At 38.3% G+C, this 25,082-nt stretch overlaps 1 protein-coding gene across 5 annotated transcripts in view; it reads left to right on the top strand.

Moving 5' to 3' along the window:
* Positions 1-16,294: 16,294 nt before the first annotated feature.
* LOC133126444 (lethal(3)malignant brain tumor-like protein 4) overlaps positions 16,295-25,082 on the top strand; it is an 87,756-nt gene continuing 78,968 nt past the window's right edge. For 4 of the 5 annotated variants that reach the window (XM_061238693.1, XM_061238695.1, XM_061238696.1 and 1 more), the window contains exon 1: positions 16,295-16,417. The gene's annotated coding sequence lies outside the window, so the exon portion shown is untranslated. The remainder of the gene's footprint in view (positions 16,418-25,082) is intronic. The other variant, XM_061238694.1, reaches the window with a different exon arrangement.

Raw genomic sequence — 25,082 nt, forward strand, 5'->3', positions numbered from 1 at the left:
CATTGACAACGTGACGTCTTCAAAGACATTTTACAATGAAGGCAACATATTGTGGAAAACTACATTTCCCTTCCTATGTGAATTATATAGGAATACATGCTATAAAAACAATGAGAAATATCAGTCCCCAAAGAAATCCACACATTTTGTACAAAGAAACATTAAAATGAGCCGTTTGGACTTCTGTCTCTTTATGACACCAAAACTATATGCTCACTTTCATATGTCCACCCACCTTGTAGCTGGGAGAAACAAGGGCTCAGTACAGATGCTGGACTCTTTCCTTTCACTTATTTTTCACATATTTTTTCTTTTCCTTGTGAAGGCAGGGAAACTGAGAAAACGTGAACACGGCAAATGGAATGTCCTTGCTCCTTCAAATGTCAGTTTGAAGCCACATCAGTTATAGACATGACATATGCATGGCAGATGAAGGGAGGACCAACAGGTTGATCATTTATACATTGCGCTTTCCAAAAATAATTACTTCCACTAATTATGCACTCATGTTTCCTTGTTCAAAGTAAGGTTTTCGGACTTCTACTTCTAGCTCCTAGAAGGAACATTTAGAAGGTCCTTAAAGATGGTGAAAAAATAAGCAATTGGAATGAGCCCAATGTTCAGTTTGTTGCCAAGCTAGCCAGCCAATCAGAGATTAATTGACATTAAGGAGGCTTAAAGATATAGTCACTAAAATAGCCTATTCTTGATGAAGCTCATGAGAGACACTGGGGAATGTAAAACTGGATGGAAATAGTTTTTGGTGCTTAAAACCATACTAACATGATGGCTTTATAAACAACTAAAACTATAAGTAGCAAGATTGCACGATAGAAAGGAAAATTATGCATTTTCTTCAGCATAGAGTAAGTATACAGAACACATATGAGTACAAGTCTCATTCATACTTCATATGAATTTCTGCAGCAGATCTGGGAATCTAAGTGTAAAGCATTCACGTGCAACAAAATGCAGAGCCTGGAGGTTTCACAAAGGTGATTTAGGCTGCAAGGCCTAGAGACAGCTTCTTGAATCAGTATTGACAATACAAGCACAGCTGCCAATTTGTAAACAGTCTGATAGTTTGTTACATGACCTCCTGCCCAGTCTCTCCAGAATTAAATATTGAAGATGAGGAGGAGGGGCTGAAGGAGAAGGTGAAAGGAGAATTTCTGGGTATAGGTCAGACTGGTGCCAAAAAGCTATGAAATCAATCCATAACAAAGCACATTACAGGCATAATGCAGACGCTGGCATTCATACAAGACATTTACATCAATAGTTTAATCTTTTTTGTTTAACAATGTTAATATGTGAATTTAATTTAATTTTAAATGGTTGTGATGGTAGTGATATTATTGCTGTTCTGAGAACTATTTTCCTGGTATAAGAAAAATATTTCTGGTAACTGATAAATAATATATTTTCACTGTCAATGACATTAGTTTGGATTTGAATCCCTTAAGTCTCACCGACCCAGGACTGGGCCTTGGCATTTTTTTTGCATTCATTAATTTTTTCAGGGGGCAATTTTCTATCACTATGGTAACAGGATATACTGTTTGAAAGCATTAAAACTCACGGTTCTATCTGTAAAACATATTTTAGGATACGATTGCTTTAGCAACAACAGTTCCTCATTTTGTCATTCATCATGTGGGTGGTAAAACAAGTGTGGGGGGGGACCTCATCTTCTCTACATTTTGGAAATCCATATACTACAAGAAATAAGGTAAGGTCAGTGTAATTTTCATGACAAGCGTCCAGCAAACCAAATGCATAATAGTTTCTCATTAAATGTGCTCGGAGAAACATACTTATAATAGAGGAATTATCATCGCTGTATACTTCTACAAAAGTTATTGTACAAATTCTATTATCTACGTTTTGTAAAGGCTCTCTTGAACATGATGAGCCAAAGTACAACCATCTCTGACAAGTATTTGTAACGTAGTTGCAGAGAAAATGTGATACCCCCATCCGAAAGAAAATTCAGTATAACTTCAGCTCAACAAAGAACCGACTACTGGCATATTATTGAAGTGATGACTAAAAAGCATTTTAGTTGATGTCATTACGTTTCCAACGGTGTATAATCTGTTTGGCTTGCATAAAACAACACAGCATTCTTTTGCCTGCGTAACGAAACTGTAGCATTTTCATTACTCACACGGAGTCTGTTGCGCTTTGGAAAAAACAGTTCTTGAGATTTTATGCCAAAGAAATATTGACATTTTACAAAAAATTAAACTTTTTGCGATGCCTACATCTAAATAGAGGACTTCCTTTGGAGGAGTTCCAATTAATCTCGGCTGAGTGAATATTTCTGAGGAAGACAGTGAAATCACCATTGACAATACAGTTGAGGCCATTTTCAGTGACATGACCCAATTTTATAACTGTGAGCATTTAAATCAGGGGTGTACAACAAGCTGGTTTTTGTTTCAATCAATTACCTTCACTTATTTTTCTTACAGCTCTAGAAATTACGCTGGATACACTAGTAATCTGCGGCTGTGGCTTCTGCATATACAAATGTCTGATCAAGATATTATTTAGATAATTAAAAAATTAAGAGCAAATCCTGAAGCAGATCACCTCTGACCTAAACACATTCTCAAAATATTTGATTATTATAAATAAGCAGCCAGCCTGCTATTGAATAATAAATACCATGTAAAATTATGCAATGTGTGTGACTTGTTGATGGGGGTTGGGTATTTGTATACAGGTATACAAATTATTTGGTATTATTGTGATTATTGTACTTATTTTTTTATGATCTTCTCGACCTGTTGCTATCTGAGGATAGCTACAAGGAGAGGGAGTTTGGGACAGAGAGGTAGGGGAGCATGACAGACAGGGAAGTTCAAATAATTTTTTTCAGGATAAAATGTTTCTAAGCGCACCAGCCACAGCTATAATGAACTGTATCCAGTCAAAAACAGAAAATCTTTTCAGTGAGAAAAAAAGGCTTCCACTTTCACTGTGTTTGAGCATCCTTAACTTTGTGTGAGTTTCAGAAGAGACCAAAAGTAGGCCCGTAGTCAAAAGGGCTGAAGTAACCATTTTATTTTGGGTCATTTTTAAGCTTGTGTAAAGAAAAGGGGCGATATTTAAGGGGTTAATTAGTAAGTCCAAGAAAGATATAATGTTTTCATTTGAATAATATGTGGAATAAATAAAATATGATATTGCATACATGTAAATGCATATACGTTTAACATGTTGCTGTGTTCAGTGTTACATAAGATTATTTGCATTTTTGGCATTTGAATTTTTATATTTATTTGTTTTTGTGAATCACCAGCGGCATAACATGTTCACAAGGGTGTATCTATAACACCCCACTGATATCAACAGTGATAAATCGTCCTTTTACCAAGAACTTTGAAAAGACATATTAATGGAAATGTTTTGGTCCATGAGTGCCTTTGTTCCAACTCATGAAATGCTTTTTGAAAAACAAGGGTGAAATAGTTTAGGTGAATTGTCTAGAAGTTACATTGACTTGGACACAACGATATTAATAAATCCTGTGTGTCATAAGTGATGGTCAGTAGGTCACATGATAGCCACAATAGTGAGCTGAAAGAGGTAACTTGTCAGCGATGGCCCCAGAGCAAATATTTTTGTGCAAATCGGGTAGAGCATGGGATCAGAGACACTTAGCCATTTATCTTTACTGCAGAGAACATCAGCATGGAGGTCACACAGCCCTTTCAAAGCCACAAATGAAGTGATTTACTTCCATGTCTCAGCATTAACAGACCACTTATGGCCATTACAATGTTTCAGTTCTGTTGACGAGTCTTGATTCGAGGCAAATTGCTCAGTCAGCCCTGCCTAATACATTGAGGTACTTTGTAGAGTCGGAAACATACCATCAAGTTTGATCAAAACAAATGAATAAATCAGACAGCCGACTAACAGTGAATGGAAACATCGCGACTTGGCTGCACTAAAACAGTTTGTTGCTTTAATTTCACTTTGGGTTATTGGCCTTAATACAAGACGATAACATGGAGTTATACCAAAGGATTAAACCTGGGTAGCTCTCTCTGCCAAACAACATAATTGATTTTGGGCTTCACTCTGTTCCACCTATTTGCACTTTAACTTATAATGCATCATTTACCTTCAGTAGTCATTGACTTAATGGTAGCGTACATAGCTCTCAATATTCCATTTATACTGCTCAAGCAAACGCAATCAAGTATTTTCTGGCAGTGCCTTGCCCAGGATCCTAACCTGCACTTTTCTATATTCATTTGTTATGAAGACAAGCAATGGAATATGTAATATGCACAATAGAGTAACAAATGGTAATTTAGACATTCCAAATGCAGTCACTTTGTATGGTGGTCCTTGTGTGCTGGGGAGTGTATGTTTTTAGGGAGGAAGAAGTTTTAGGGAAAAAAAGTTTTGGCATTGAGGATTCAGGATTGGTGTCCTGAATGCCAAACGCTACAGAAAAATGCAGGAAAGGCATCACTCAGCCTCCCAGACAGGCATCACAGGATAAATCGCTCAAATCAATTTCCCTTTCCTTTTGTTGGTCAGGAGCCTTGAAGAGCTCTGCATGCTGCTTTACTGACGTCACAACCATTCTGTCTCTCCAACAGGACGTGTTCCTTTGAAGAAAATGTCACAAAAATGGACATTGGAGATGTCATTGAGTCTATTTTTGAAACACTCTCTGCGGTGAATGAAGGGTATTTTTGTATTACAAACAAACAGATGTTGGTCAATTTGTTCCACATTCCCTGATAGTTAAAAATAAATGAAACAGCAATAGTAATGAGGTTGCTTCAAGGCTTTTTTAAGGCTCATATGACAGCAATGCTTTGTTTCATTTTGTCTGCTTCACTAAGTATCTCTAAAAGACAACAGCAAATTGAATTCACGATTGGACAGAAGCAAGATTGCCAAACTGAATCTTATAGTATGAGTGTTAAAGTGTGAAAATGTTGCTATGTGAAATAATTGCAATATTGCAGCAACAGTCTCAGCCTGCTGCTAGCCAGTCTGCTATAGCCATGTCATTATGACATGCTGGGTTGTCTTGGCAGAGCAATTGTTATTTTGCCTACAGGTGCTATGGTGATCTAATGTGTGGGTACATATTTGTGTGCACAGATGAGTCATTCCTTGCTGGGAAACATGTTGCCCACAGGGCGAAGTGGAAGGACATAATGCTGCCAGTGTAAGATTGGGAAGAAACATTCTCTTTTTGACCAACAAGACTAATATGCGTAGGGTCAATTTAATCATCCCAAGTGATTCATCTTCTTTTGTGATGTGTTTTTCATCTTTTTTTGTCATCTACAGAATATGTAGCAAATGGAAGAATGGAAGAACATAAACAATAAAAGGGAGAAAAGACACAAATTAAAGAATCATATTATTTTAATAATAATAATAATAATAATTATTATTATTATTATTATTATTAGTAGTAGTAGTAGTAGTAGTAGTAGTAGTGGTGGTGGTAGTAGTAGTTGTACTAGTATTATTGGTATTATTCATAATATTATCACAGGGTTTCAGCATCTGCAGTGTTTGGTCCTGTAATAATATAATAATAGTGACAATAGCAATAGGATTCTAGCACCAAAATCAATGGACCCACCAAAAACGACATTTAGGTCTCAGTGTCAGTCCCCTTGTTATTACTGCCATCTACTGGCATCCATCAGCTCGGAACACATTGAACCATTTATTTTCAGATGATAGAGAAGTACATGCCTGCTTTATTATACTGTATTAGTTAAAGCGTCTTTTTCCTGCACTCAAACATAAAAGGACTATATATATATATTGTGACTGTTTACTGAGCATTGTAAATTGATAAGATGAAAGTGAATTTATTTCACTGCTGCTCGGATTAATGTACTTTGTGAAATACTGTAACCAACCAGTGATCCTATATTGTAGGTGGCCAGAGTGCATTTGTAGATCTGAGTACATCTGGATGTGGGATATAATTAGAATATAATGAAGGCCAGTATACAGTACCGTGAAAAAGTGTTTGCCCCCTTCCTGATCATTTTGTATTTGTCACATGGTTTCAGATCCTTAGACAAAATGTAAACTATTTGAACTTATCATTTAATTTCTTTCATAAAAGAATTATCAAACACCCAAATCAACCCTGGGTGCACCACCTTAAGCAGCAATAACTGCCACCAAACACGTATAATTTCAAATTAGTCTTTCACATCACTGTGGAGGAATTTTATCCCACTTTTCTTCACAGAACTGCTTTAGTTGAAACAAATTCATTGGTTTGGTATGCCATTATCAAAGGAAACTTCAGAAGAGATGTTTTGGAAATAACAAGTGGTGAATATTTCCAGGAGTGACTGGACTGCCAAAATTCCTCCAAGGGCACAGTGACAACTAATCCAGGAAGTGACATATGTCCCAGAAGAACACCCAAAGACCTGCAGGCCTCTCTAGCCTCAGCTTAGTCATGACTCTACAATAAGAAAGATACTGGGCAAAGTAGCAAGGTTGAAACCACTGCTAACCAAGAGAAACATCAATGCTCATCTCACAATTGCAAAAATGGATCTGGATGACCCCCAAGCCTTTTGGGATAATATTCTATGGACAGATGACGGATCTTCTGTTGAGTACGGGTCCAATTATATAGTATATTGTGTAAAGCAATACAGCATTTCACAGTAAGAACATCATAACAAAAGTCAAACATGGTGATGGTGTGTGGATGCTTTGCTGGGAACTGGACAACTTGTCATTATGAATTCTGCTCTGTGCCATACATTTCTTATGGAGAATGTCTGGTCATCTGTCCATGAGCTGAAGCTGAAGCATAATTGGGTTATGTAACAAGACAATAATACAAAAATCAAAAAGCAAGTTCACATCTAATTGACTGAAAACAATCAAAATGAAAGTATTGGAGTGTCTATTCGAGTCCTGACTTAACTTGAAAAGAGATGCTGTGGCAGAATCTAAAAAGCAGTTCATGGTCAAAAACCTACCAATTAGTTTTTATTACAGTAGAGCAGAGGAGTGGATTAACTTTCCTGCACAGTGATATGAAAGACTGATATCAAATTATAGGATAGTGTTTGGTTGAAATTATTGCAGCAAAACGTGGTGAAACCAGTCATTAAGTGTAAGGGGGCAATTACTTTTCCACAGGGGTGACATGGGTGTTTGATAACTTTTCATTAAATCAATGAAAAAAATGTGTTTCGTGCTTCGGAAGTACTTTTTCACGCCACTGTACATTACATCAATCCTACTAGTTCTTTGTCACATCTAATCCTGACAACAGCATCAGAGCACCACCTATTGGTTAAAAGGGGTTAAAAGCCTGATAGAACAGCCTGATAGGTGGGGGTTGAGGATTGAGAGTGGGGGTTGGTCATTCTGCTCTGGTTTAGATAGATTTGTGCTGTGTGCAAATTAAATCCAAAAATCCCTCGGCTCTCATTATTGATTTATTTCAAATCCTTTTGACAGGGAGCTGCATCCACGCCAAGGTCTGCCAGGCTACATGTTCAGTGTTGTGTCTACTATTTGCTAACACACTGAAAATTAAATCCACAGCAAAACTGATTTCTGACAGAAATCAATAAATAACTGTTACATACTGGCATGAATTTAATTGGAATACATTAATAGAAATTATTAAAGTGCCTGAATACACTGCAAACATATGCTACATTCAGATGTAAAGAAAACTTGCAGGGATACTATAGGTCTTCAGGTAGAAATTTGCTTTGGTACTGGTACCTCAAATATACAGTTTGTATTCCCAGCTCCATTCATGATGGTTAATGATTGGCTGCCATGCAAGGCACCAACCAGCTTGGGGTTAAGTGTCTTGCTCAGGGGCACTTTGACACACCCAGGGCAGGATCTTACTCTGCTCTTACCACCTGAGCCAATGTCTCCCCATGAAGATTTTCATTCATATCAAATGAGAACTTGCTGGTGCTACAGGGGATGAACATGATGCCATCCCACTCCCACTCCAACTCTGCATAGACCCCAAAAGGATGAAAATAGCATTGAACTTCCAACATTACAACTCGCTCAAGTTTGAGAAGCTTGAAATCGCCCTGACACAATCAAAGAGGCTAGTCGTTCTGCGGAAGGTGAACAGTCTCAGTAGAAACTGACAGAGGCAGTGACAGAAATTCAGATTTATTTCAGTAAAGAAAAGGTAGGTGCCTCAGCAGTTTTTCCCAGCCCAAAGGCACACTGTGATTTCTTTTATTGCATCACACTTGCTGCATGCTTCTCAGCAAACACTTTGTATGATCTGCGACTGAATGCAAAAATGCATCTGTCCAATGATCAGTGACCTCAAATAACAGGCCAGTCTGCATATGGAAAGAGACAAATATTGATTACTTCTATATTGCGAAGAGACATAAGATTATATGTTCACTACTGAGGTAACTTATTGGGTCAAGAGAGATCATATGAGCTGTTTCCATAATTAGGAAGTGTCTTTATTCCCCAAGCAAAAGACCAACATGTGAGGTTATTAAGAATTTGAACATTCAGCATACAAAAATTGTCTTGAGGTTTGTAATTAAATTAAACTATTCCTGACACAGAAGGTGGAAGGTAGCAATTAAAAGTATTATTAATGGGGAAAGAACAAGAGAGCTAGCTATAACAGTGAATGAAAAAATAGTTCAAGGGCTTATGATACTCTTTAGACTGTAATAACCTGAAATTGCTGCATACAGTTATGAGTGTTTTGTGTCAATTTGTTTGGCAATCGGGAAGGAATCCAGTTTTCATCAAGATTGTAATCTTCAAGATTGTAATTTCCATCTCATATTACACTTCCAAGCATGAAATACCTCATCTATGTACAGTAACACTGGAAAAATGGCAGTAAGATCCACATGCAGTAAGTAATCAAAAGCAGCCAAACAGGTTTGTTGAGGGCTATGGATTTCCACAGATTCTATATTGATTTAGAATTTCTGCAAATATAGCATACACCGCAGAGACCACACATTTTGTAGCATCACATGCATAGTGAGAACGCAAAAACACATACAATCATCTCAGAATTTGATCAAATACATCATTAAACATGACTGCCACTGATTAATTTGACTCATTTCGTCAATGTTACAGTATGTATGCAGTAGCGCTTAAATTACTATTAAAGTATTTATGTCTTAGGCACTGACGTTCTCAGATTTTTGCATTGAACATAGTGGCTTCCATAGGCTAATTAAATAACTGATATATATTTCTAAATTCATTCAGAATTAGATAAACAGGGTTGTGCAGACATATATGAGCAATCGCAAGAAATTTGGTGCTGCCTCAGTTGGTCTCGGTATGGTAACAATATTACATTTTCTTGATATTTTCTCAGCAATCACCTGTTTGTGGGTGAAGTGACTTTCTGATCCAGTATGTTTCTCATATCAAATGGATCTTCTTGTGATGGGGCGGCCTGTAGCATAGTGTTTAAGGTGAATGACTGGGACACGCAAGGTCGGTGGTTCTAATCCCAGTGTAGCCACAATAAGATCCGCACAGCCGTTGGGCCCTTGAGCAAGGCCCTTAACCCTGCATTGCTCCAGGGAGGATTGTCTCCTGCTTAGTCTAACTGTATGTCACTCTGGATAAGAGAGTCTGCCAAATGCCAATAATGTAAAGTAATGATTTACACCAATGGAGTCATCAATATTTGTTTTTTACCTGCTTGCATAAACACAGAAATAAACAATAGGACAGGAACACGAGACGTGACAGGAATTAGACTAATTTATTCGTTGAATCGACTACTTTAAAATGAATTAAACTCCCCAATTCCAGACCATGTTCAGGTGCTTTCCATGCTCAGTTTCTTGGGGACTGGCACAAGTGGTGAAAACATGGCTGTCACCCTCCTGGGCAATTTCACACAATGTCTCACTTATAACTTTGCCAATGTAAAATCATTTTTTCTTACCTGTTCCATAGTATGTCGAACTCAAGACAGAGTTGACAAAAACAGCAATATCTTCCCAGGCTTTAGTCTTCCCTGACCCTGACATTCCACTGCTTACCCCCATTTCACCTAGGACACCGCACCACATTTTACACAAAAGCATTAGTTTGCTGTTGCTAATCTCTTTATGTTTCTCTGCAAGTACAATCAACTCCTTGTCCTGCAAACATCATCTATAGAAATGGCATGGCATGTAGCTGATGCACTTCATTCGTTTATTCATCTTTTTTGCCTCCCGTTTAATGTAAAATCATTAGATTTTTACCTGCTGCATAGGGCGTGGAACATGATGAAGAGTTTATAACAGCTAGGCTATATCTTGCCTGGCTTTAGGATTCCTGAGCTCAATCCACTGCTTACACTATGGAATACTTTTTTCTTTGGCTTGTTCCGCCATTAACATAATCTCCGCTTCAGAGAAGCTTTTTCCTTTAGTCTTTCTTTGGCTATTTATTTAAATAACTGAAATTCCAAGCTCCTTTACTCCTTTAATCTTTACTAATGTACATTGTATAATTTGTTGAGAACAAAATGACGTAACAACAGTCAAAGGAATTGAGGGCTGGATTCAAAATCACACCGAAAATCTAAGTAGGACATTGGGCCCTCATGCCACCCCATGGAATCTCTTTCTGGCAGTTTGGTCAGAAACATGCACACCAGTAGCCTGCTGGAGGTCATTTTGTAGGGCTCTGTCAGTGCTCCTCCTGTTCTTTCTTGCACAAAGGAGCAGATACCGGTCCTGCTACTGGGTTGATGGCCCTGTCCAGCTCTCCTTGTGTAATGGCCGGTCTCCTGGCATCTCCATCATGCTCTTGAGACTGTGCTGAGAGACACAGCAAACCTTCTTGTGACCACACGTATGGATGTGCCATCCTGGAGGAGCTGGACTACCTGTGCAACCTGATTGGGCTGCAGGTACCGCCTCATGCTACCAGTAGTGACAAAGACACTAGCAGAACACAAAACTAGAGAAGAATTATTCAGGCCTGTAGCGTAGTGGTTAAGGTGAATGACTGGGACACCCAAGGTCGGTGGTTCTAATCCCGGTGTAGCCACAATAAGATCCGCACAGCTGCTGGGCCCTTGAGCAAGGCCCTTAACCCTGCATTGCTCCAGGGGAGGATTGTCTCCTGCTTAGTCTAATCAACTGTAATAAGAGCGTCTGCCAAATGCCAATAATGTAATGTAATGTAATGGAAGGATAAGCACCACATGCAAGACCATTACCTTTTTGGGGCTTGTCTTGCTTTTGCATCTCCATTGCACCTGTTGTCACTTTCATTTGCACCAAGGCAGGTGAAATTGATTCACAATCACTTGTGCTTCCTAAATGGACAGATTGATATCCCTGAAGTTTAACTGACTTGGTGTTACATTGTGATGATTAAGTGTTCCCTTAATTTTTGAGCAGTGTAGTGTTTTATGGGTGTCAATTTATGCTTATCACAAATTCTGGGAACATGCTTTTGATGTATGATTACTTGGTATTTGGACGAGGAGGACGAGAGAACAAAATCAGACAAGCAACCAGCAGCAAAAAGAAAAAAAAGAAAAAAAAAGATATACAACATATATCTTGACCCCTCTGCTCTGAGCAACTACCGGTCTCTCTTCTTCCCTTTCTGGCCAAGACTCTGGAACGGGCGGTCTGCTCCCAACTGTCCACTTATCTTCTTCACAACAATCTCCATGACCCCAACCAGTCCGGCTTCAAAGGTGGCCACTCCACTGAGACCGCCCTGCTCGCGGTCACTGAGGCACTCCACTCTGCTAAAGCCAAATCCCTCTCCTCTGTCCTCATCTTCCTCGACCTGTCGGCCGCCTTCGATACAGTCAACCATGAGATTCTGCTCTCAACCGCTTGGTTTTCCTCCTACCTCTCTGGTCGCTCCTACCAGGTGACTTGGAGGGGCTCAGTCTCTGACCCTCACCCCCTACAAACTGGAGTCCCGCAGGGCTCAGTTCTTGGTCCTCTCCTCTTCTCTTCTTCTGTTATCTCTTCCCATGGCTTTTCTTATCACTCTTACGCCGAGACACCCAACTCTTTATTTCCTTCCCCCCCGATACCCAAGTCACCACACAGATCTCTGCCTGCTTGGCTGATATCTCTGCGTGGATCGCTGCTAAGTCCTCTCCGTCAACCAACCTCTTACTGACAGTTGAGGACTTTTTAGTTTCCTCCTCCCGTACGGCAAAGAACCTTGGGGTGACTCTTGATAACTGCCTCACCCTGGCTCCACTAGTATCCTCCACTGCCAGAACCTGCAGGTTCTTTCTGTACAATATACACCGTATCCGTCATCTCCTGACGGAGAAAGCCACCCAGCTCCTAGTCCAGGCGCTCGTCATTTCCCGCCTGGATTACTGCAACTCCCTCCTAGCTGGTCTCCCAGCGTGTGCCATCAAGCCCCTCCAGCTGGTCCAGAATGCTGCTCATGTCACTCCGCTTCTCATTGGCCTCCACTGGCTTCCTATAGCCGCACGCATCCGATTCAAGGCCCTAGTGTTGGCATTTCAGGCTGCTAAGGGGACTGCCCCACCTTACATACAATCCTTGATCACTCCCTACTCCCCAGCTAGACCACTCCGGTCTGCCAGCTCTGGTCGCCTTATGGTTCCCTCTCTATGTGCACCTGGCCGTCGAGCTGCACGTTCACACCTGTTTTCCATTCTGGTTCCTCAGTGGTGGAATGACTTGCCTACCACTGTCAGGACAGCAGAATCCCTCCCCCTATTTCGACGCAGACTAAAAACACACCTTTTCAAACTCTACATTAGTCCTTTCTGATATCCCTAACCCCCCCAAAAAAAAAAAAAAAAAATTTGCACTTATGATGACTATATGTTTCATGTGAATTTTCCTAGTTATGGATGTGATGCTTTGACTTGTGGAAGAACCTATGCACTTGTAAATCGCTTTGGATTAAAAGCGTCTGCCAAATGACTAAAATGTAAACGTAAATGTAAAATGAACAACTCAGACTGGGCAAAAAGAGAGCACTTTTCTGAATGGATAAGGCCAACCCAACTGTTGACATAGTATATTTGCAAATATGGTTTAACGCCCCGCATCGCGTGTCAAATGTCCCGGTTTTTCACAAATTAAATGTGGCAACCCTACCTTTGCACGACCTGACCCAACTTCATAACATAGTTTGGAAGCTAGCTAATACCATAAAACTTACAATTAAGACTCATCTCTTCCAGGAGGGAAGTTGCTCCAGGGGAGGATTGTTTCCTGCTTAGTCCAATCAACTGTACGTCACTCTGGATAAGAGCATCTGCCAAATGCCATTAATGTAATGGCGTGAGTGAGAAAAACATTAAAGCATTTTCCTGAAGACTTTATCAATTATAGGAATACTAAAAGACATATGTAGCATTACAGAAAAAGCAAGGATAAACATGTGTCCTAAAACATTGATAGTTTATTTTTATCCGTATTTCTTTTTGAAGTGAAAACTACGATTGTATGTTTGTTTATGTAGGCTACATAAACTATGTATGCCCCATATAGGACTGGAATAAAAATGAACAGTGTAAAATGTGGTGTGGTGTCCTAGGTGCTGTATACACACAGCAGAGTAAAATGGGGGTAACCAGTGGAATGTCAGGGTCAGGGAAGACTAAAGCCTGGGAAGATATTGCTGTTTTTGTCAACTCTGTCTTAGGTTCCACATACTATGGAACAGGTAAGACAAAACTAAGTTCCTCTACGGTGACCTGTTTTCCTTTTAATATGTCAAGCTAGTCATCATAGCGACTAACTAACAAGCAAGGGAAAAGGTAAAAGGTGATCACCTATCCACCGATAACTTTAACAAAACATGCTGATAAGGCTCCTCCATATTCAATGAAGTTAAAGCATTTGAGTTTGTGTTGCTTGACATTCTGAGACACTGATACACACACCTTTTTTCTGTTTAGAGGCAGCTTAATTCTTTAGGCCTTTGACTGTGATTCAGTTGCACAAATAAATCACACTTATTAGGTTTAATTTCAACAAGTTAATACAGTTGAGGTACACAGCTTGGACATGTGGACATGTGGCCAGTCTATGTGACAAGAACATACAGTATCTCACACAGGGACGAGTGCTCTAGAGCCCAATTTAGCTGTGAAGTGAGTTTAACTGTAAGCTCCCACTATCTGCAGTACATGGCGAATATAGCAAAGCTTTGGCAGAGATTGAGTGAGCAGTAATGATTGTTTTGCTGAACTTGACACACAGGGTCTGTCAATATTTATTTAAAATAATGTTGTCACACTGCCCATCACAGTAGAAACTGAGATATTATCTGAAAGGTTTCATCCATCCATCCATGTACGTATATTCAAAACTGCTTTTTCCTGGTCAGGGTCATGGGGGGAGGGTTTGGTGCCTTTCCCAGCAGTGGGCGAAACACAGGAATACACCTTGAACAGGTCACCATTCCACCACAAGCCCCACACAAACTTCATTCACACATTCATCCAGTGCTGTGAAACAGTTTTTGCCCCCTTCCTGATTTCCTCTATTATTGTATATTTGTCACATTGAATGTTTTCAGATTGTTAGACAAAGTGTAATATTAGACAAATGGAGTAAACGCAAACACATTTTTTTAAATCACTATTTAATTTATTTCATGAAAAAAGTTATCAAAAGCCCATATCACCCCTGTGAAAAAGTAACTTAATCTTAATAACTGGTTTGCACATTTCTTTGCAGAACTACTTTAATTCAGGCAACTTCATAAGCTTGATATGTCATGATAAACAGAATAAATTAATAAAAAAGGGCTGTTCACAAAAGGGTTACAAAGCCATTTCTATGTGGCTGTCCAAACCACGCCTACGAAAATTCCTACAAGGTTAAGAAACAACTCATTAAGTCAAAAATAATCCCAGAAGAATACTCAAAGACATGCAGGCCTCTCTAGCCTTAGCTAATATTAGTGTTCATGACTCTATGATAACAGACTGGGCAAAAAGGGATTCATGAGAGAGTAACAAAGTGGAAACAAGTTCTAACCAAGAGAAACATTGTGCTCATTGCACGATTACAAAACATCACCTAGATGTTTATTATATGCATGTGTTTATGTAAGTGCTGTATGTAGGTATGTTTATTAATACAATAGCATACTAAACACCATGCAATATATGGAATCCATCAAGTAGCTGCCAAGATAGGTCCATACAATAATAAATTGACTTTTTCCTATAAATAATTACAATAGAGAAACAACTGCATACTCTACTGTAGGCCTACAAGAATACATCACTTAACTTTGAGGTCCATACAATATTAAATATTCAAAGAATAACAAACGTATAATGTGCAATCTTACTTAAACAATTTTAAATTACCAGTATATCCCATGAAAATAAACATACAGTACAGGCAAATACATTTACTGAAAAAGAACAATGGTTACTGTGCTGTGTGTATAAAAACCTGAATTGAATGGCATAATCTGCTCCTATATGACCAACTGAATGCGTTCTATATTCTAATATTGGATCAGGACCTGATGAAGAGGCTGATATTAATGCACCCTTTAACATTTTAACCTTCCATAAATGTGATTAATTTAATGTTTAGTTGAACATACACAATCTGACGGCAAAAAACAAAACAAATATGTCTAAAAAGGAAATAATACATTTAAGGTCTAAAACTCAAATAAAACTCAAAATACCTTCAAAAAGGTCTTTTTTGCAGTTCAGTTTTTGTGCAATCTTCGTGTCTGACGAGGCAAGCCTCATGTAAACTCCATTCAATAGCACTCACACAGTGGTGACACGCCTTAGAAGTCATTTGCATCAGGAGCGATTCAACCGCTGATTGCTTCTGAATCTGCAGTGTTTGGCATTATATTGGCCCATTTACTGTACCAAAACCATGTAGCCTACTGCAAGCAAGTACTATATGTCGGTGGAGCTATTTCTTTTTATGGTATGCTGCATGTTGAAGGCGCTCCTCGATTGGCCAATTGCTACTCATTGGGGAGTCTAATGAAAAGGTCTGATTAAAATAATTACAACTACACTGTACAACTGTAGCATACATAGCGATTACACCCACTCCACACATGCTGAGGACAATTGCAAATCCCACAAAAAAAAAAATATATATACAGTATAAGACAATAGAAAAATAATTTGCTACGGTCAGATGTGTCGGAAAAACCAACCACCGCGCTCGACGTTTTCTTTCTCTGGGTTTGATAGCCTACTTTATACGACAGAAAGAAATGTCGTAGAAGATATAGCATCCGAATCTTTATTCTCACACCTGTTCATGGACTGAGCAGTGGTGAGCCCTGCCTCCAGCAGAGGGCTTGTGAGAGCATGCGCAGATCCACAGAGGGAACCCTTGCTTCTCCTGTCACAACGTTGAGGGGCAAACCGACTGCCGTGTGGGTAAGAAATTAATAATTTCATACAACAGCGGTGATAGTAGACTTTATTTAAAAGGGTGATCAAGTGAACTCTATGGGAAAGCCACAATTTTCATAAAACTAGATCCGGAAACAGTTCGAAGGAGGTCTTAGGATTTCCCCATCGTGTTCAAATCCGTTTTGAGATGATCACTCTTGTTTTCATTTTAAGCCAAGATATAATAAGGTGTTTTACTCGCGTAATGACGACCCATGAAATTATCGACATGAGCAGATAACATAGACCAATTACCCACGTTTGTTTACCGGAAAATCGTTTCCAAACATATGACATACAGACAGTAAACAAGAGCCGTGCTAAGTGAAACTATAATTTTCTATTCTCGGAAATGTTTCCTCTCTAGTATTTGCTATTCTGCAACATTTTTTTTGTCAACTGCAACTCTTCCTGAACTGTAGGCTATCATTAGTCTACTCTTCCTCGTGTGACAGCGTATTAATTCCAATATTAGAAGACACGAAGTAGCTAGCTGCGTGGTTTAGCTTTGAATCTTTAATTTGCCTTCACTTCTCCCAGGATTTGTCTTTTTCTTCTAGTTACGTTGTGTCGGTTTCCTCGTGAAATTATATTCTGGTTAATTTTTTCTTGGTCTTTGGTTTTACACCTCCGCCATTTTGATGCTAAACTTCTTTTCATATTCATTTCGCTGCCGGAAAGTTACATTTATCTGTAATAAGAAATTGTAATTGTTCCCTTTTTAGGTAGGCCTATTTACATTAGGCTACAGCCGAGTAAATTACATTACGTACCGACCCCAGGACTTCTTTCTGTGCCATGTACTATTTAGCTTGCAACAATTTATCGGGACTTGTTTTTCTCAGAAAATTTTACTTAGAAACGTCTAGTGACAAATTTCTTTGTTAAAACACTGTAGTAATATCCAAACAGTTCTAATTAGTTACAGTGTGCTGAATAAAGTAGTAACTAAGCTTTGTAGAACCATTAATACCGACTAATTTTCATAGAGTATTAAAACAACTTGAAAAATCTATTACTAACATTAGTTTAAACGCTTGCAGATACTTGAACTGCTGGCTTGGCAAGGCAATACGTCTTAGTAATAGAAATGAGAGGAATGTAACTTGTTGCTTTGAAAACAGTGACAGTAGCTTACAGCAAAGGATGCTATGAAGACCATACCTAAGTGTAAGAATTTTAAGCTAATGACAACATATTTTGTAGACTTATTCATAAAACAGGCATGTTATTTGCTTTAGAGTGGGGCAGAATAACATTCTATGTACTGGCTTAAAGTCATCATTAGATGTTGTGGCAGAAATTCAATTTTTATCCAACTTTATCACTCACCAATTTGCGTTCTATGATATCTTCTGTGATTTCAAATGCTTTCTGTAATGTAGTGTACATGTTAACCTTTGACAATTGTAGCCTAATTCAATAAGAAACAGGCACCACTGGGATTATTTGATGCAATGTAACAAAGAACAAGAAATGTCAGTCACAGCAATGGTCAAGCAATATCAATGCCCAAGGCAGCATTTCTTTCATTGCATGTCTTCATTCTGCTGTATACCAGAATAAGAAAAAAACCTTTCGGGTTTCTGATTTCTCAATAAATTACATTTAAAAATATTATGCCCGGCATACCTGAAATGTTGTACATGTTAAGACATTGACATCACTTACAATGTATGCTTAACTGAAGGTAAACAGATTCCAAACTGTTCTGGGATTGAGATGGCACAGTAACCATATTGAATTCAACTGCCTACTATACACTACTTTGACTGGTATTTGAAAAATTAAGTTTTAATGTAGTTAGATACCAAGGCCTGAGGAACTGCATTCAGCTCACTGTAGCATCTAATCATTTTTGTTCCTGAAACTCATCAAACAAATGTGGAATTTTGCTTTACTTCCTGCTGCCCCAGTTATCACTTCATGCAAAGGGACATAAGCACTCATACTGAGCGCAGGATATGACTTTGAAACATGTCAACAGAAAAATGGGTTGATTTTTAAGATGACTTGCTTATCACAAACATGCATGGCAAGGGGCAATTGACAGTTTTTTTCCCCTCAATTAACATTTCTAAATGTCACATTAATTGGTGGACAATACATGAGCGGGGTTAAAAAACAATTGTGTATATTATGTAGCATTTGGAAAATTTAAAGCTAAAGCTTTTTTTGATAACTATTATTGCACATTGAGTATCATTTATCATATTGGATAGCCTACGTACAATATTATTGGCTTATATCGATGCTGGATACTTAACTGTTGTGTATTGCCAGAAACCTGAACTTGAACCTGCGTTTGAATTTGCTTTCGGATTTGGATGAATGAGTGTAGACTAAATACTTAGGCTATATCAGTGGGACTGCCATGGCTTACATGGTATGTGCTGTCTGCATTTAAATTGTATGTCTGTCTTTGTGCTTTGGAAAGCACTATACAAATACAATTGAATTGCATTGGATTGGATTTAATTAATGCATGCTGAGAGAACTTGAAGATAACATTGCCTGATGATCTAAAATGTTAAGGATGGATGAAGTGTCATTTTTAAATAGATTATTATTTGTCTCATACTATTTGAAATCTGAGTCTTTTATATGGTTTAACCATACTAGCTGCAATTGTCTTTGAGCATTTAATTGTGTTAAATTTGTTATACTTAGAACAAGCAAGGGTAACTCGCACTGTTTTGCTTCATCTGTAGTTTCCCTTGCTTCAGCTGCTAAATTACTCTCTCTTTGGGGGAGGATTTTGTCAATGTTAGCTTGTCATTAAATATACTTAAAGCCATAAATCCTTGTTGTGGTATTATGATTAAACTTAACTTGTGCTGTTCAACACAGCACAAGACTTTAAGGCCGTTCTTCTATCCATTTTCGAATTGCGTAGATGTTCCATTGTCTTGCATTTCAATAATAGGAAACATCACAGATCAAGAGGAAATATGTAGTCTGGGTGGTTTTGTTCTACAACAAAAATGTTGGTACAAAAGACAAGCTAGAAATTGCTTCACACATAATAACAGTCCTTGAGTCACTTTTTTTAATTTTTTTATTCCATACACCCTGTACTGTATAGGCGAGATGTTTATTTTGAACCCGGCAAAGTGGCAATTTCATATTCCGTATTCTCATTGCTTTTGCATTGCAAACTATTTGTCATAAACATAAGCCTTTATTGTCATGAGTGAATTGGGGTATCCGTGGATGTTGGTTGTGTTTTTTGTATCATGTACCAGTGGGTATGAGCTTTCTGAAGTAACTCTGAAAACGACATCTTTGGTCACTTATATCATGATTTGTGTAGTTTTGCCTTTGCCAAGGCTTCATCACTATATAGCATTAAGTTTAAATGGATTGTAAACACAGTGAGTGGGCCAAATGGCTGGCCTTCGCATTGATCTGAATTGTTATTGGACAGGCCTGGAGTAAATGTGTCATTGTTGAAAACATATTAAAACCGCAAGTAAAAATATGTTGAAAACAAAGAACCATCGCATTTGTCTTTCAGATCAGATTCCTTTTCCTGTAATATTATGCGCATACTGGTGTAAAAACAATCTGTGATTTCTATTCTTGCCAAAAGCATTAGACAAACACTCTTTAGATACGTGAAATTTGTGACAACTCTAATCTGTCTCAAGGTTTTACTGGCTGTCTTTTATATTATTCTCGCCTTTCTTGAATGCATTGTCCATTCTTTTTTTTCCAAGGCATGACATTTGACCACCTCCTGAGTCCACCTTGTGTATTTATCAAAATCCCCAGCTTTTATATGATAGCATTATGATGCAAAGAAATGCTAAGGCTACAGCACTTGCACGAACAACAGCTAGAGAGGCCTGCTATTGATTGAGCTTTGCTTTTACTTTATATCTTTTTGTGCCATAAACCTTACATAGAGAGGCATCTATTTTTTATAAAAATAGATTTTTTTCTTTTCCATTCAGAAGAGAATAGGGGAGCAGGGTGTACTCCTGGGGTCTTTTGTACTGAAATCCAATTATTGTGTTTGGCATGTTTTGTCATAACTTGTCTGCATGCTAATTACTGTTCACCCATGCTTTTCCTGGGGATGATTCACCATTCTCCGGAGACCACAAAGTCCTTTCCAAATTCCATTAGCACAGAATTTCGCCTCTTTTCTTGTCTCATTCAAATGAAGAGGCAGTCTTGATAAAAAAAACTGTCCATATCAAAAAAATTGTTGGAACATTAGAGGGTCACTTATTTCATGTATTTGTTTTACACTTTCCAGAAATATCAGGTTTTTTGGTGCTACACATATGAATGGGACCGGTAATATTTTGGATGGTTAACAGACCTTGTGAGATGAATATGTACAATTCATAGTCAAGAACTGGACCTTGTTTAACTCGGGGCATGCAGTTGCAAGTTTGCCATGAAAGTAGAAGAGTTTAGGTATTTTCTCTAAAATGTTTGATGCATTTATTTATTAGCTGTCATGATTGCAGTTGTACCAGGCTATTAAATAATGTTCCTTCAGGCAGACTTTTTTGAATTTATTCTCAGATATAAAAAGTGAAGTCAAACTTTTTTATATTGAATTGTGACTTGTGAAATTACTTATGGGGCTGTATTATGAACAGGCATGAGCATACCAGAACAGAATGCCAGAAGTGTAAGTGAGATTAAGTAAGGTATCACAATGCACTGTACATGTATGTAGTGCCATGCTGAGTCAAATAGCGATTCCACTTTCACCATTTCCACTTTTCGCTGAAGCTGAATCACCAAATTGACTGTTCGCTCAACTGCAAGATGTATAAGTAAACTCCATACAAATGAGCATAAAATTGTAATGATTTTGAAGGAGCCTGCGGTAGCAGGTGATGCATTGGCTCGCTCTTTTGTGAAGGAAAAGCGGGAATGCACACTGCAGTAGGCAAGATGACATGTTCTAAGTTCATAATACTGCAACCTCATGTTGTGCCCAGTGACTGTATGCTGATGGCTTTACAGAAGTCCAGATGTCACAGACAAAACATGAGCTACATGATCCTGAGGGGAAAGGAGAAGCTCTTTGTGGTTTAGAGCTTTTTTAAATGTCTGCTTTACCGCTTTTAAATTGCCATAAACGCTTTTGTGTTTCTTCAGATATATATAAATCTACATACAGTATCTAAGCATATCTACAAGTGTGTAGTGCAGCAGTCTTCTTAAATTTCTTATATGCTATTAGCAAGTGTATAATGAAGGGGAATTCATTCTGAAGTCACAAGACATTCTCCTTCCTCATGTAGGGTCTTCGCATTTTACTCTCTACGAAAACGGGGCACCAATTAATGTGATGTAGCAGTATAACTGCAAAAAGTAATCAGTCTCATAAAATTACTGTTATCTGAAATCTCTAACCACAAATGTAGTATTTTAATTAATAATTTTAAAAAGTTGGAAGTTCTTTGAAAGACTGATTTGATTCGGCTCTCATGTCTATGTGACATCAAAACAAAAGCCGGGTTTAATAAAATATATTTAGTAAACAGACGTACATATAGGGGGTTGAACTAACGGGAAGTTAGTAGGATAAGGTATGTTAGGAATGTTTGCAAGCGCGCGTGTCCCTTGAACAAAGGAAAGGTAAAAGTGGGAGTGTTAGAGTATTAGCTGTGGAAAGAGAGACTACTTAGTTTTAGTTTAGTGTAGTTTTACTCTATAATTGCATACGCATACGACGGCGAATCTATTCACGTACATATATGGCTAACAGAATACATTCAAATGATAAGACAAAGCAAATATAGAAATATCACAATATCATACGCATTTCTGGATCCAAAAGACGTGCTGTCCTTGTAGAAGCAGCGACGGTGCTGTGAATGCTGCCCTGGAGAGGTGCATAAAGCTGGGGTGTTGTCTGCTGGTCCGTTTTCCGTGTGGAAAAGTTTGTTGCTGTAGTTCGCTGGTGAGCTGATGTAGCGATCCGCATACACCAGTTTCCACTCACTATAGGCCACTAAGTTACCGTGAGGTGTGTCCATAGGCCTGGTGGTGTGCTGTGCAGTATTCAGCCTCTGTCAGCAGATGAAGTGAAGAGAATGGTCATAGAGAGTGTCCAAAAAGAGAAGTGCTTCGAAAGAGCGAGAAGTCCCAAGAGAATGCCTTGCTCTTATACGGGGAAAGTTTATTGCTCCTGCCATTTCGGGATTGGCTGAACCGAACTAGACGTCATGCTGGGTGGATGTCATGGAATTGTCCTGTGGGATCGTGAGAAATGTGGTCCCTACAATAATATGCTACTATATTTGTGTGAAGCAGTTGTGGCTTCAAATAAAGTAAAGAAGATAATGAAGTGTACTATAAGTGGACAGTTTTTGAGCTTACTTGGACTATTTAGCAAATTGCTAGTTTGATTGCTTAGCTTGGAATCCAAGTTTATGCAACCGGTTGGCTTGCAATACTCTGTTGTCAAGCTCATTTTCCATGTTAGCAGTGCACATTATTTAAAGTGCTGAACTCTCCATGTTTGTTGGCCTTCGATAAAGCTGACTAGTTCATGTCTGACAAATGAATGATTTAATTTAACACAACTCCTTGAATACCACATGCTCGGGACTGTGGCATGTGTGATGTGCCTGTTACAGTGTTGAGCATCCTGAGAATTAGTCTTGTTGAGGATACATCCATTTTGCGTCTGATTGAGGAGCTGAGGGAGAGGCTGCACCAGCTGCTAGTGGACTGCATGGAAGCAAGAGAGAGGGTGACTGAGTGCGAGTGCGAGTATCCATTCTGGGATATTTGGTTACTACCATATTTTAGTTGTTCGTTTTTTGTTTCGTATTTGTGTTTTCTAAATGCTGTTGTTTCACATACTGTAATGGATAAAACTGGATGAATGGTTAATGACCACCAAGCCGTAGAGTAGCAGTCCTGTTTTATGGATCCTTTTTTATATCTGCCACATTGTTGACAGAGACACTGTGCAATGGCTTGAACCAGTCTTATTTTATCCTTCAGCCTTGTCATCGTTATCACTTCTCGGATTGCTTACGTTCACAAGTACTGGGCCGATACAAGTGTGAATGCAGAAATGCTGTTGAGAAGGCGTGATTTTCAAATTTGTTGATTGTTTGTTTCATTTTTTAGCATTGTTGAGAGGTTGTGTGCCATGCTAATGATGTGCTTTACCGTTTTACAGCTTCAGTAATCCACCCATATTCTCTTATAAAATCCATACACATTTGTCGAGTCCAAAATATTTACTCTGCCTCAAACGATTTTCTATATTTGGTGCTGGCATATAAAATCCTTCCATTAATGTGTCATTTTATTCACAAGATCTTTTCATGTTGCTAAGGTAACACATTTGACCCAAAAACACTTTTGTTGGCTGTTAAATTGACTGCCTTAGTACAATATACATATTACATTAGCTTCCTGGATTTCTTGTTTAATGAAATCAATTAACTTTCATTTATCTTCTTTAATTAGCCTTGTGTCATGCTCGACCCTGTTGCTTTTCAGCAATGCTTGGCCAACAGTTCTTCTGGTTCTTTCTATTGCTAACCCCAATCCAATGAGAATAACATTGATTGAGTATTAATCTTCTGCACTGAACCACTGTTTTGTACTGAAGTAACCTGTTGAAGAATGTCAATTAGATTTTGCCATAGCTAGCCATCCTAGTCTACAGGCAGTTTAAGGAAGATTAGTTTAAAGAGCTCCAGATGGAATCAGGCAAAAATGCTGTTTAGATATACGTATCTCAGTCTTCCTTGCAGTGGATAACTTATTATTGTTAGCTGGTACATTGTCATTGCTATTTTTATCCTTCAGTATGGAAGTTTGGGTTTGTGTTAGTCATGATTTTTATTATAAATTATTTGTACTTCAAACTAAGATGTAATGTGATAAATGTTATGCAACTGTAAGAGATATTTGACAATTTTACCAAGTGTTCAATAACAGGGTATAAACTTGTGGAGTTTTATTTGAACAAATGCAGCCTAATGCTCATAAATTCTGCATATATTTGGTCTTTGCTAAATGACATTTTTGGATTTGAAAAATAATATTTTTAGTTTTTAGAATGCCAAATACTGGTTCAAATCTAGAAGAGAGTACTGTTTTCAGTTCATTGTTCACTGATTGTTGAGCTATGTACTACCTTCAGAAATGCATTATTCATGGTAATGCATCTGGATTGTGTACTTGTCATATAAAAGCCTTACACTAAAAAAAAATCAGGCTTCTGCAGTTGGAAGCTGTATCGGCTGGCTTCTGAAGTTCTACTGATGTTCAGCATTGCCACAGTTTTTATCGACCCTTGTCCCTTGCCAGTAAATTTTAATGCAAGTTACAGTGTAGGCTAATACATTCAATCAATCCTCTCTTTCATTTTAAATGAGTGACAGTAAACAATTGCTGTATATTCCCTTTTCGCAAATGCATCCATTTCAGTGCGCAACATGAATTAAACATGGAGTCATGTAGCCTATTTAAATAAATGTGTGTTGTAAACACTCAAAGTTCAAGGCTAAGTGTTTCTTCACATTGCTATGGAAGTATGGGAACAGTTACAACTGCTTCTGTAGGTTCAAGAAATGGCCTGTCTTCAAACTGTTGTTCATTGTTGCCTGCAGACAATATCATTAATGTGAAATGCCTATGGTTTTGCTCATTT

The sequence above is a fragment of the Conger conger genome, chromosome 4 (genome assembly GCF_963514075.1).
Source record: "Conger conger chromosome 4, fConCon1.1, whole genome shotgun sequence".
Lineage (NCBI taxonomy): Eukaryota > Metazoa > Chordata > Actinopteri > Anguilliformes > Congridae > Conger > Conger conger.